We start from the raw sequence: 12121 nt of genomic DNA on the forward strand, positions 1-12121 counted from the left end.
TACCGGGATGACAGCGAGACAAGACTCCCTAGTTGGCCCTGATTTCCTGCGCCCTGCCAGAAGGCTCCGCACCCTCAGCTCCTCTTAGCGGAGGGGTATTGTGTAACACCAAAGATCGTGCGTATACACTATAAACTACGATCTTCAGCTTTGGTAACGGCGATCCATCCCATGTGCATCCCAGCATAGCATCTCCCAGCTAGCTGCACGTACCAGCGCAGCGCGGCGCGGCGCCGTGCATGAGCATGTGCGCCAGCTTTTTTGACCTCGTCTATCACAAAGAGGTTCTATAATGGTCAATCATCAGTGGACGAAATTAATATCATGGTGTACGGTGTCCAAGTGAATCTCTTGATGGTAGATCACCGTGAAAAATAATTAGAACCGAATAGAACCTAAGTCCCTGGATTCATAATGTTTTTCCAACGAGTGAACCAATGGAAAAAAAAATGGACAATTTTTTTTTATAGCAAGCAATGATTAATTAACAAAGAACATGCTATTTTCTCAAGACATATCACGATAACCAAGGTTAAGGATCCAGGAATCAGTCTGTAAAGGGGGGGGGGGGGTCGCAACTATTATTTCTGGTGCCACTTCCGGGTTTCACTTCATTTTGTAACATTTCTTTTCTTTTGGACGAAAAAGAAAGTGGGGGGGGGGGGGGGCGTGCACCGGTTGCGCCCACCCCCCCCCCCCCATACGCCAAAATATCTGAGCTACTAGTAAGTTTGTTAGTCCGAAAATGAAATAGGCCCAGTAAGGTTCGCTGGAAGGTTCGTAACTGATTCTAAGGGGAAAAAGCATGGGCGTCACCAGGGGGGGTGCGTTGGGTGCGAACGCACCCCCCTTCAGATCCTGAAAAAAAAAATAAAAATCAGTCTGCGAGCGACCTCAACGCCGGACGCTAAATAATTACTCTTTTCTATTTTTTTTTTTTCATATTTTGCACCAGGGACACACACACACACACACACACACACACACACACACACAAAAATCAATTCGCACCCCTAGTTCTGGCAGCACTGATTTTATACATATCTATTAGTATTCTACAGTGTTTACTATTTATCGACCGTACTGTACATCCCTACGATACCGAGCACTTATACACGTTTGCATGTACGTGTGCTACTTACAAGTACATAGTAGGGTCTATGTACATTACTTCTGGTCTATGTACATTACTTCTGACCAATCCATATTGCCAGCCCAAGAGCAAGCCTTAGCCTCATTAAAAAAAGATGAAAAAAAATGGAGGGGCAAGCATATTATTTTGCCCAACCCCCCCCCCCCTCCATAATTCCAGAGACGAGAAGATTCTCTTATCTTTTTTTTTTTTTTTTGGACCGAAAAACAAAAAGTTACCCGCATAAAATATTGGAGGGGCAAGCATATTTTAATTTTGCCCCCCCCCATAATTAATAATTCCCGAAATGAGAAATTTTCTTGCTTTTGAAATAAAACAAAAATGTTGCCCCCATAAAAATATTGGAAGGCAAGCGCACCATTTGCCCCACCCCACATGATCATAATTCCCGCGGTGAAAAGATTGTCTTGCTTTTTTGTTAGAATTCAAGAAATCTGTCCAATTATTTCACCCAAAAGCAGTGGCGTAACTACGGGGGGGGGGGGGGGTGCGCCCCCTCATAATCAGCTGGTAAAAAAAAAAAAGACTTACCGAAATAGTAATTCAAGTGTTAGTAAACTGCTTTTGAATGAAAGGGTGATCAAGAAATAAGACATTTTTCTATGATTTCTTTTAACCATAATTAGATAGGTATATAGTGTGAAACATTGTTCAAAAAGCCCGGACCCGACAAAAGATTGTGATTCAGCGTGATTCCTGGTTGGCATTCTGCATATGGTAAGCAGGATGTGCGCAGTGTACTCAGTACATCCGAATGAAGAGTCGCTACAATGTTGCGCAATGTGATGTAGAATGTACAGCACCTTTGTACCTTACGCTTCGTTATATCAAAGCTAGATCATTGCTTTTGCAGTGTTGCTTTACATACTAGTCTATGTAAAAATGTCTTGCATTGCCAATAAAAAGACTTGACCTGGGCTAATTCCTAACTTTTCCATCTACATATAATACACACACACAAACAAACACGCACAATTAGTTTAGGGGATGCTCTAAAGTGCAGATTTTGGACATCCTTTCCCCACTTGGTCACTTCGACGCCACCTCGCTGGTCATACTTCCCCCAGTCATGAACATAAACCCACACCCTTGACTACCAGTGGCGGATCCAGGGGGAGTGCGCACCGGGCGCACCGGGCGTCCGCCCCCCCCCCTTTAATTTCCAAAGCGAAAAAAAAATAATAATATAGCTTCAAACGGCAGTTTTTGGACAGTAAAATGTCAACATTTTCAAGCTCGCTCGCATTTAGTCGTAATGTCATTCTCCTGAAGTTGCTGCCAGTAATTGCCGGCAGTTGCGCCTGGTGCGCCCCCCCCTTAATTTCCAAAGCGAAAAACTATAGCTACAAACGGCAATTTGGGGACTGAATGTCAAAATTTTCAAGCTCGCTCGCTCCGTTCGCTCGCATTTAATCTTTATGCCATTCTTCTGATGTTGCTAGATACCAGTAATTGCCTGCCGTTGCGCCCGGTGCGCCCTCCTTAATTTCCAAAGCGAAAAAATATGGCTAAGAACGGCAGTTTTTGGACTGTAAAATGTAAAATTTTCAAGCTCGCTCTCTTCGCTCGCTCGCATTTAATCGTTATGCAATTCACCTGATGTTGCTGCCAGTAATTGCCAGCAGTTCCGCCCGGTGCCCTTCCCCCTTAATTTCCAAAGCGAAAAAATATGGCTAAGAAAAGAACGGCAGTTTTTGGACTGTAAAATGTAAAATTTTCAAGCTCGTTCGTTCTGCTCGCTCGAATGTAATCATTATGCTCTCCTGATATTGCTGCCAGTATTTGCCAGCAGTTGCGCCCGATGGGCCCCCTTAAATTCTAAAGCGAAGAAATATACCTACAAACGGCAGTTTGTTTTTTACTGTAAAATGTCAAATTTTCAAGCTCGCTCGCTCGCATTTAATTGTTACCCAATTCTCCTGATGTTGCTGCCAGTAATTGCCGGCAGTTGCGCCCGGTGAACCCCCCCCCCCCACCTCCTTTATTTCCAAAGCGAAAAAATATGCCTCCAAATGGCAGTTTTGGGACTGTAAAATGTCAAAATTTTCAAGCTCGCTCTCTTCGCTCGCTCGAATTTAATTGTTATGCCATTCACCAGATGTTGCTGCCAGTAATTGCCAGCAGTTGCGCCTGGTGCGCCCCTTAATTTCCAAAGCAAAAAAGATACGGCTACAAACGGCAGTTTTGGGACTGTAAAATGTCAACATTTTTAAGCTCGCTCGCTCGCATTTAATTGTTATGCCATTCACCAGATGTTGCTGCCAGTAATTGCCAGCAGTTGCGCCTGGTGCGCCCCTTAATTTCCAAAGCAAAAAACTACGGCTACAAACGGCAGTTTTGGGACTGTAAAATGTCAAAATTTTTAAGCTCGCTCGCTCGCATTTAGTTGTTATGCAATTCTCCTGATGTTGCTGCCAGTAATTACCGGCAGTTGCCCCCGTTGCGCCCCCACCCCTCCTTTATTTCCAAAGCGAAAAAATATGGCTCCAAATGGCAGTTTTGGGACTATAAAATGTCAAAATTTCCAAGCTCACTCTCTTTGCTCGCTCGCACTTAATCATTATGCCATTCACCTGATATTGCTGCCAGTAATTGCCAGCAGTTGCGCTCGGTGCGACCCCCCTTAATTTACAAAGCAAAAAATTATGGCTACAAACGGCAGTTTTTGGACTGTAAAATGTCAAAATTTTCAAGCTCGCTCGCTCGCTCGCTCGTATGTAGTCGTTATGCAATTCTCCTGATGTTGCTGCCAGTAATTACCGGCAGTTGCGCCCGTTGCGCCCCACCCCTCTTTTATTTCCAAAGCGAAAAAATATGGCTCCAAATGGCAGTTTTGGGACTGTAAAATGTCAAAATTTCCAAGCTCGCTCTCTTTGCTCGCTCGCATTTAATTATCATGCCATTCACCTGATATTGCTGCCAGTAATTGCCAGCAGTTGCGCTCGGTGCGCCCCCCCCCCCCTTAGTTTACAAAGCAAAAAAAAATATGGCTACAAACGGCAGTTTTTTGGACTGTAAAATGTCAAAATTTCCAAGCTCGCTCGCTCCGCTCGCTCGTATGTAGTCGTTATGCCATTCCCCTGCCAGTAATTTGTCGTTTCACACCGTCATTCCATAATCCTTTATAAGGGATGCAACCCTCTCCGGCACTTCCACACCCTCCCCCCCCCCCCCCCCCCCCGATGAAATCCTAGCTACCGGCGCGCCGTTGCCCTATCCCCGCTTGGTTTCCCTCAAAAAACAGTAAAAGTCTAGGGATTGAGAGCTTCCTATATTCCAAATGTCTGTCCAAAAAAATCTCGTAAACATTTAGTGTCAAAACGCACCCCCCTTGAAAAAAAGCTGGTGACGCCCCTGAAAAGATGTTGAGATCGTTATTCCGAAGGTTCTTTTATCAAGCTTTATTCTTAATTCGAATATAAGAAGTAAAGTTCATTAATCTGAAAAAGGAATAAAAGGTGCATTGAAACAAACCTTCGGAATTTTGAACCTTATTTCGCAGGGATTTAATATAGGAATATGAAACTTTGATTTTCCGTAGGCCTAGTAGGCCTATAGATTCAGTATAACCTTGAATTGAATGATCCTTATATTTTACTGCTGGAATTAAAACTTTGAGTTCTCTTTCTTGTTCGTCATACATGTACTCATTTTTTACCTATTTTCTTTTTTTATATTTATCGAAGTAATCCATCACATTTTGTGCCTCGCGTTTTCCTTGAATTCTCACCTTTTCTATGGTCTTTGCCTGTTCTCATGTCTCCCTCTGTTTCTCCTTCCAAGATAATTCCTTTTTTTCCCTTCACTCTGTTTGTTTTTTTCTCTCTCTTTCTCTTTAACAAGTGAGCTTACTTGCGTTTGTCTGTCTCTTTGTGTGTTTGTTTGTGTATGTTATTGTGTATATGATTATTATGTGTGTGTGTACTTTTTTATATCTATAAGCAAATTGCTTCCTTGGTGTTATTTAGTTACATTGTCCACGAGGATACTGCAAATCATACAAGTTGAGTTTTTCAGCACGTCTCCTCCTTTACCTGCAAATTCATCTGTGATGCGTATTGTTAATTTCACGTATTTTTCTTCGTTAGTACATTGATACTGTATTGTGTTATTTTGTGTATGTATAGATGTTTTGCATTGTTGGAAATGAAAAATACAATAAAATCAAGTTGAATTAAATGAACTTTCAAAATAACAAACTGCACCTGACAAAAAGGAACAGATGGTAGGGCCTATAGCCCTATATACTTTTACTATTATGGAACAGGATGAATGTAGGATCGCCGCATGTGCATTATGGAAGGATGATGATACGAATTAAAATAGAAAAATAATATTTGTAAAAGTTAGGTCCTATATTGTAATTTTCTAAGTTTTCAAGGAAACTAGCCCATCTGTAGGCCTATGTGGATTCAATGAGTGCAGAAATAGAACATGTCTGCATGCATGAAACTTGACAAAAGTTGGGCAATCCGGTTGTGATTTTAATTTGTTAAATATTCATGGTTATTATACTCCCGCAGTTTATGAATGCCGTGTATGCACATGTCGATTGAGGGAATGTATAGGCTCCATTTGTTTCTCACTGATACAGGTGGAACTACTTGTGGAAGTTTCTTTATTTTAATTGTCTTAACATTCCACCCTGCGACATAAACGGCGACCAGATTTAAACAAAACCTTAAAAGTTGTGCGGGAATATGAATTGTACCTTAATTCACTAGACACATACTTATATAGGTTATTCCAGGACTTATTACGTTTTAACGTATTGGTTAGTTTAAGTTCTACTATGCATTCAGGCTCCTGTCATAATTATGATACCTCTGCATTGATAGAAGACTATCTAAACGCCTTATGGGTCCTATATAGGCCTATCAACATCGGGGCAGATGCAGGAATTCTGTAAAGGGGGGGGGCGCAACTGACATTTCTGGTACCACTTCCGGGTTTCTTTTTTTTTTTCTTTTGTTTTTAAAGAAAAATAAATGGGGGGCGTGTGCTGTATGCGCCCCCCTCTGGATCCGCCACTGAACATAATCCATGAGTAACTGATTGTAAGTGATTGTGTACTATTCTTTTTTCTTCACATTGTATAAACGTGAATGATGCATTCATGTGAATTATAAGGGGCCGCGGCACACGCCCACTTCGGAAGAAACGGGATAAAACGATTTTAAAAAAATCACAAACACAAAAGAAAAACTTTGACTGTATCGACGCTTTCTTTCCTTGGAAGGGGGAGGGAGGGAGAAGACAGCTAAAAAAAACAAAGACAAAAGAATAAAACAAAAAACAACAAAACAAAATATCCCCATACGGCTATTCGCAGTATGGATACGCCCTCTGAATAAATCATACAACCAACGCGTTGGTTGCAACGGCGCGAGCAGTACGTTAACCCTAAAAAGACTGGGCTATTTTGGTAGCTTGAAAGACTGGGGAGGGGGGGGGGGGGCTAAAGGCCCCCCCCCCCCCCCTTAAGATCTCGGCCATGGATCGCGCGATCGCCGCGAAAATTTGCACAATGGTAGTGTGCGATGTAATCTACAAGATCGTATGTTTAAATTTTCCAAAATAGTCTTCTTTTATTTTATTTTGATTAATTATGCTAATTTATGCAAGAAATCAGGGGCCGTATTCTGAGAGCTAATTAAGTGTCTGATTAGCACTTAATTACCGAATTGGTATTCTGAGAGCATGATTAAGTAGGGGGTATATTAACTACCATAGCAACAAGCGTTTTGGCGGGAATGACTTACGCGTTTGCGCGTATCAATGCGCGTGCACCTCTGAGAGGACTTAATCACAGAGTTAATTACGAATCGGTATTCTAAAGCCCGCCGCACACTACACGATTTTGCCCCGATTCACCGGTCTTAAGACCTTAAGACTAGAAGTGTGACGTCACAGTCTTGCCATTTTCTAGTCGTACGACTGGGTCTTAGCGCCAGTCGTAGAGATTTGACATGTTGAATCTCTACGACCAGTCGTGAGCTTTCAGCCATTCACAATGCAGCAAAATGCAAACGCACGCAGTGCGCACTGCGCGCGCTTTACCGTCGGGTCGTATAGTGTGCGGTGTCCGGTCGTACGACTGGTCTTAAGACCCAGCTTGGCTTAAGACTTTAAGACCAGTCGGATCGTGTAGTGTGCGGTGGCCTTAAGGGTGTAATTAAGTATGAAAGTTAATGGAAAACTTAATGATACCAAAGAGTGTCATTAACTACTCCGATATCACGCAATACATCGTGTTTTCTCTGCCACGACAATGCTTACCGTCTTCGGTAACCGAGGAGCGGTTGAATGTTGTTATCGTGGTATCCGTAGAATTCAGAGAAAAAAAGAAATATAGCCGATCTTCGAGGAATTTTGTCATTTTATGTGAGCAAAGAGGTTGAGATCTTCGCATGCGTAGGTGAGGGGTTGTAATCAAATACCGGAGTGTGCGCACGGAGCTCTTGGGTTGTAATTACAGGGGGCGTGGAGGAGCGCGCATTGAGGGCATATTTGCGCGTGCAATCATCATTTTGGCTTCTAACAACGCGTCTGATTGGATGGAATAACAATTAGATGGGAGGGACCTAAGATAATTACAGGGTACTTAATCATACCTTAATTACGTCCTCAGAATACCGATTTTGCCCATGATTAAGGGGTAATTAACTTCACGACTTAATCACGAAGTTAATTACAGACTTAATTACGACCTCAGAATACCACCCCAGACTCTTTGATCTAAATCAGTAAATAAAGCTCCAAAAGCGCTCATTTTGGGTCTAATTATTCTTTGTGGCATTCTTAGCAAATGCACTTGAAAAAAAATTCGGTATCAAAATTAATTTCTTATTTATTTTATTGTTTCATGAATTTCTTATGTATATTTGTTTGTTTTTTCGACCTTTTGTTTTTGTTGTTTTTTTTTACAAAATTTGTGGCAGACACTTTTTTTAAGCATAATACTCCTAAAACAAATTAATTTTAGCCATTGAGAGTAAAAATAAGCATATTTATAATTATGAACCATGTGAAAAAACTCAATTTGCATTGACTTTGTACACAAAATCACATTTTTGAGCCATTTTCGGCCTCACATGCATGTATACAAAATGTTATACTTCAGAACCGTACCCCCGGGCGTCACAAATTTGGTGTCAAAATGTGCGGGAAACTTGAAAAAAAAAAGTCATAGAGCATCGCGGCGAAAGCATTGCATGTTGCAGAGTGATCGCGCGAAATTTCGGGGGGGGGGGGGGGGCTTTTAGGCCCCCCTCCCCCCAGTCTTTTTAGGGTTCAAGGCCGTGTCACACAATAACGCGGGCTTGTGGCGAGGAGGTAGTTTCCAGCACGTAGAAGATTTTCAGCGGGCGAATAAGAATGTTTGCAATTTTCATTCATGCCTTGTCATACCGTACGGGGGAACTTCTGCGGCTTGACTTGCGGGGAAACAAATTTACTCCAAGGAGCTCTCCGCAGTTGGTCCGCACCTGACAGTATCTAGCGCGTAGTTGCCCGGGGGTGCTCACGCAAGTCCGATTTAACCGCAGCCAAGTTTTGAGCATGACCAAAACTTTTTCCGGGTGAGTCGCGGGAATGCCCGTAGAGGTACACGCAGAACGCCAGTAGGAGACCCTTAGCGGCAGTACTTCTCAGGCAATTCCCACGCAGGTACTTCGCAGTCCCGTATGCAGCCAAGATAATGATATTCTGTGAGATTTCAGCCATTCCATGAGAGGAATTCCTTCACTAAGTTGTCAGCCCCCACGCGACTGGTACAAAGGTCACACAGTATACTCGCAAGTATAACGCGTCCAGCAAGTAAGACACATGCGCTGACTCGCACAAATCCTTTTCCGCCCTCAGAAATGTCCGGTATGCTATCAGAAAATCCCTACACGTAACAAGCCCGAGTAGCTTGCCCGGAAAGGTGTGACAGGGCCTAAACACGGTTGCGGGTAAAAAAATATGCGTGCGCACCTCCGGGCGACTACTTACATGCTAGGTACTGTCATGTGCGGATATCTACTACGGGGACCTCCGGGTAGTCAAAATTGTTCTTTGCAAGTCGCACGCAAGGCTGGTGTGACACGGCCTTTATATAGGCAAAGAGGTTCTACCATCTTTGGTTTATAGGCCACCCTACTTACCAAGTGTGTGTGTGTTTGCTTGTTTGTTGTTTGTTGTTTGTTTGCTTGCTTGTTTGTTTGTTAGTTTGTTTTAGTAGTCTTTAATGATCCTAATGATCATATACCACACGATCGATGAGCCCTGAAAATATAAATCGCGCGATTATATAATATGATATATGATATGAATTATGTAAAACCATCCTGGCGAAACAAAGCATAATAAAGAAGAGCATTTAGTATGAAAGAGAAAAAGAGACACGGTTCAAGCTCCATATCTCAAGCAATAATCATCATAGGTCCTATACCCAGATAACTTTTTGTCTGCCTTGCAAGAGAAAATGCAAAAGAGAAAAACGAGTGGTAGTGTTTTTTTTTTTTTCGCTTTAAATCAGGGACGGCGCTATACTACGTGATTTCGTTTTTTGTTTGTTTGTTTGTTTGTTTGCTTGCTTGCTTGCTTGTTTTTTAAAGTGAGGGGCCGACTTTATGGAAGCAGCTAGGGACTTCGATTCATTCTTTATGATGGGGCGGGGGGGGGGCATTTTATTGGCTTCTTCTTATGGTGCCACTTCCGGAGTTAATTTGTAGCCATATATATAAAAAAAAAAAAGGTCTTTCCCATAGTCGGGTGACACTTCTTTCCTGAAATCACCTGACAATAATCAAGCAGCAAAAAAAAAAAAATAAAGATAATAATAATAATAGAATAAATAAATAAATAAAAGAAAAAAGTGTGTTTGTGTACGTGTGTGTGTGATTTTTGTTTTCTTAATGTAGTGCCCATGGTGCTTTGTAAGTGAGTGAAATGATTCAACATGATACAATTATTACCATTCAAGAGATATGATTATAATTATGTCTCATGTCAATATTTTTGGTGCACGTCGCGAGACCGACATCCAGAGTCATACAGCCCATGAGTCATACAGACCACGAGTTATATACAGCTCACGAGTCGGAGTCATACAGCCTAGGCCCTATATATTCAATAATATGCCTAGTGTGGAACTCATGGGCTGTGAACTCGAAAGTGGGCTCAATGACTCATGGGTGTCGGTCTCGTCGGCTAATAATGGGATTGATTCATAATCGATTTATTTATGTTGAAGAGAGAACTTTGCAATATCAATTAAAAAATGGATAATCATTTGTTAGTGTTTTGAATTGCATTCGTATACTAGTACAGTATATTCAAAAGGCCTACACCTTGTGACCTATCTTCAGGATGGGTCAATTCCCGATTGATTTGAATGAAATCAATAAATTTAATATCAAGGGGAAAAGTGTGTGTGTGTGCATGTGTGTGTACGAGTGTGGGGGAGGTGGCAACACCTCTCCCCCCCCCCCCCCCCCCCTCCCCACCCCCACCATGATCTCACGTCCCTCTAAATGAATTCCAGTACTTTAGGCTTTCAGTCCCTATACAAGTACAAGGTGTATAGAAATGGGTCTATTATAACATACACAATGGTATTCGATCCTGCGCTCCCAACGACTCGACCTCATCGAGCGAGCTGCTGGGGTTCGGGTCGCCTTATCCAGGGTCGAGTTGTCTCGGAGCCTTCCCGCGTCTTCATTCGAAAACACAGCTGCACCAGATACACGTGTGCATGGCGTGTGCTGGCGGTATGCATCGGGCGGGCGCGGCGGTCAATGACGGGCATGCATATATGAAGTGGCGCAGCATATGAAGCAGTCGACAACAAACCCACGTAGAGTTTTAGTTCGCCTACGACGGTACACTTCACCAGCTTGCAAATTAAAGGGGCCAATATCTACTCTGAGTCTGCTGATACCCATTGAGAACCCGACAGAGATTCCCGGAAGCGCGGTAAGGAGCTTGGGGTTGTGTTGGTGGTACAGTATCAATAATCTTACCCTTGGGATAGCTGCAAGAGGAAACGAGAAGTAGGCCTAACACGGTTATGCACTACGCCGCTACACTAGTTGTGCTTACTATCCAAACAATTTGTGTCGGCTGAGCTCCATACAGGAAGGGCCCCTGTTCACCTTGTGGATGCGCATGAGTCAAACATTTTGTGCCGTTACCATGACTTAACTTTAAAAAAATATATATATTTTTTTTATTTTTTAAATATTCAGGTCATGAAATAACTCTTTCGCGATCGGTTTGCGTAGACCAGGGACATCTTTTATGCATTGAAAAATTAATATTAATTAATTATAATTAAGTGTTATTTAACATGTTACGTGAGTACTAACTGCTACTTAAATACCACATTACTAACGCCTAACGGTTAGGTTATATTACTAGGTTAGACTAGGGAGTAGAGGTTCTAAATTTGTGCAAGTTGAAAAACCAAAAATTGTGTGATGTAGAAGTCTAGAATTACATTTAAAACTACTTTAACGTTAGTACTTAGAATCACCATAGGTATAAAGAATTCTGTTTTCAGTGAGCAGCAGTGCGGCGTAGGTCAAATGTAAAATGAAGTGCATGTTTTTCTACATAAACTGTGGTCAGTGGCAGATCCACACAGGGGTGCACTTGGCATGTGCCCCCTCCCTTTTTTAATTGCTTTTAGAATAGAAGAAATAAAAGGAAAATGAAAGAAATAAAAAAAAAAAAAATGAAAGGGGGCGTGCATGTGCGCCCTGTTTAATCTTTCAGAAGGCACATAGACCCAGTGGTTTAGTCGAATGTGTACGTGGGCAGATGGTGCAAGTTTTCTACAGAGACCTACACATGATCCTCTTTGGTGCTTACGCTTTAATCGACTCATTTCCAGGAGTCAGAAGAAGTCCGATCCACTGTAGTCAGTTGTCCAATCACAGTTCAGGTCATGATTCGGCTGATGATGACAGCTTTAGCACACTT

Source organism: Diadema antillarum, unplaced genomic scaffold, assembly GCF_040938485.1.
Source record: "Diadema antillarum isolate AM-2024a unplaced genomic scaffold, OU_Dant_1.0 seq00000009_RagTag, whole genome shotgun sequence".
NCBI classification, from domain to species: Eukaryota; Metazoa; Echinodermata; class Echinoidea; order Diadematoida; family Diadematidae; genus Diadema; species Diadema antillarum.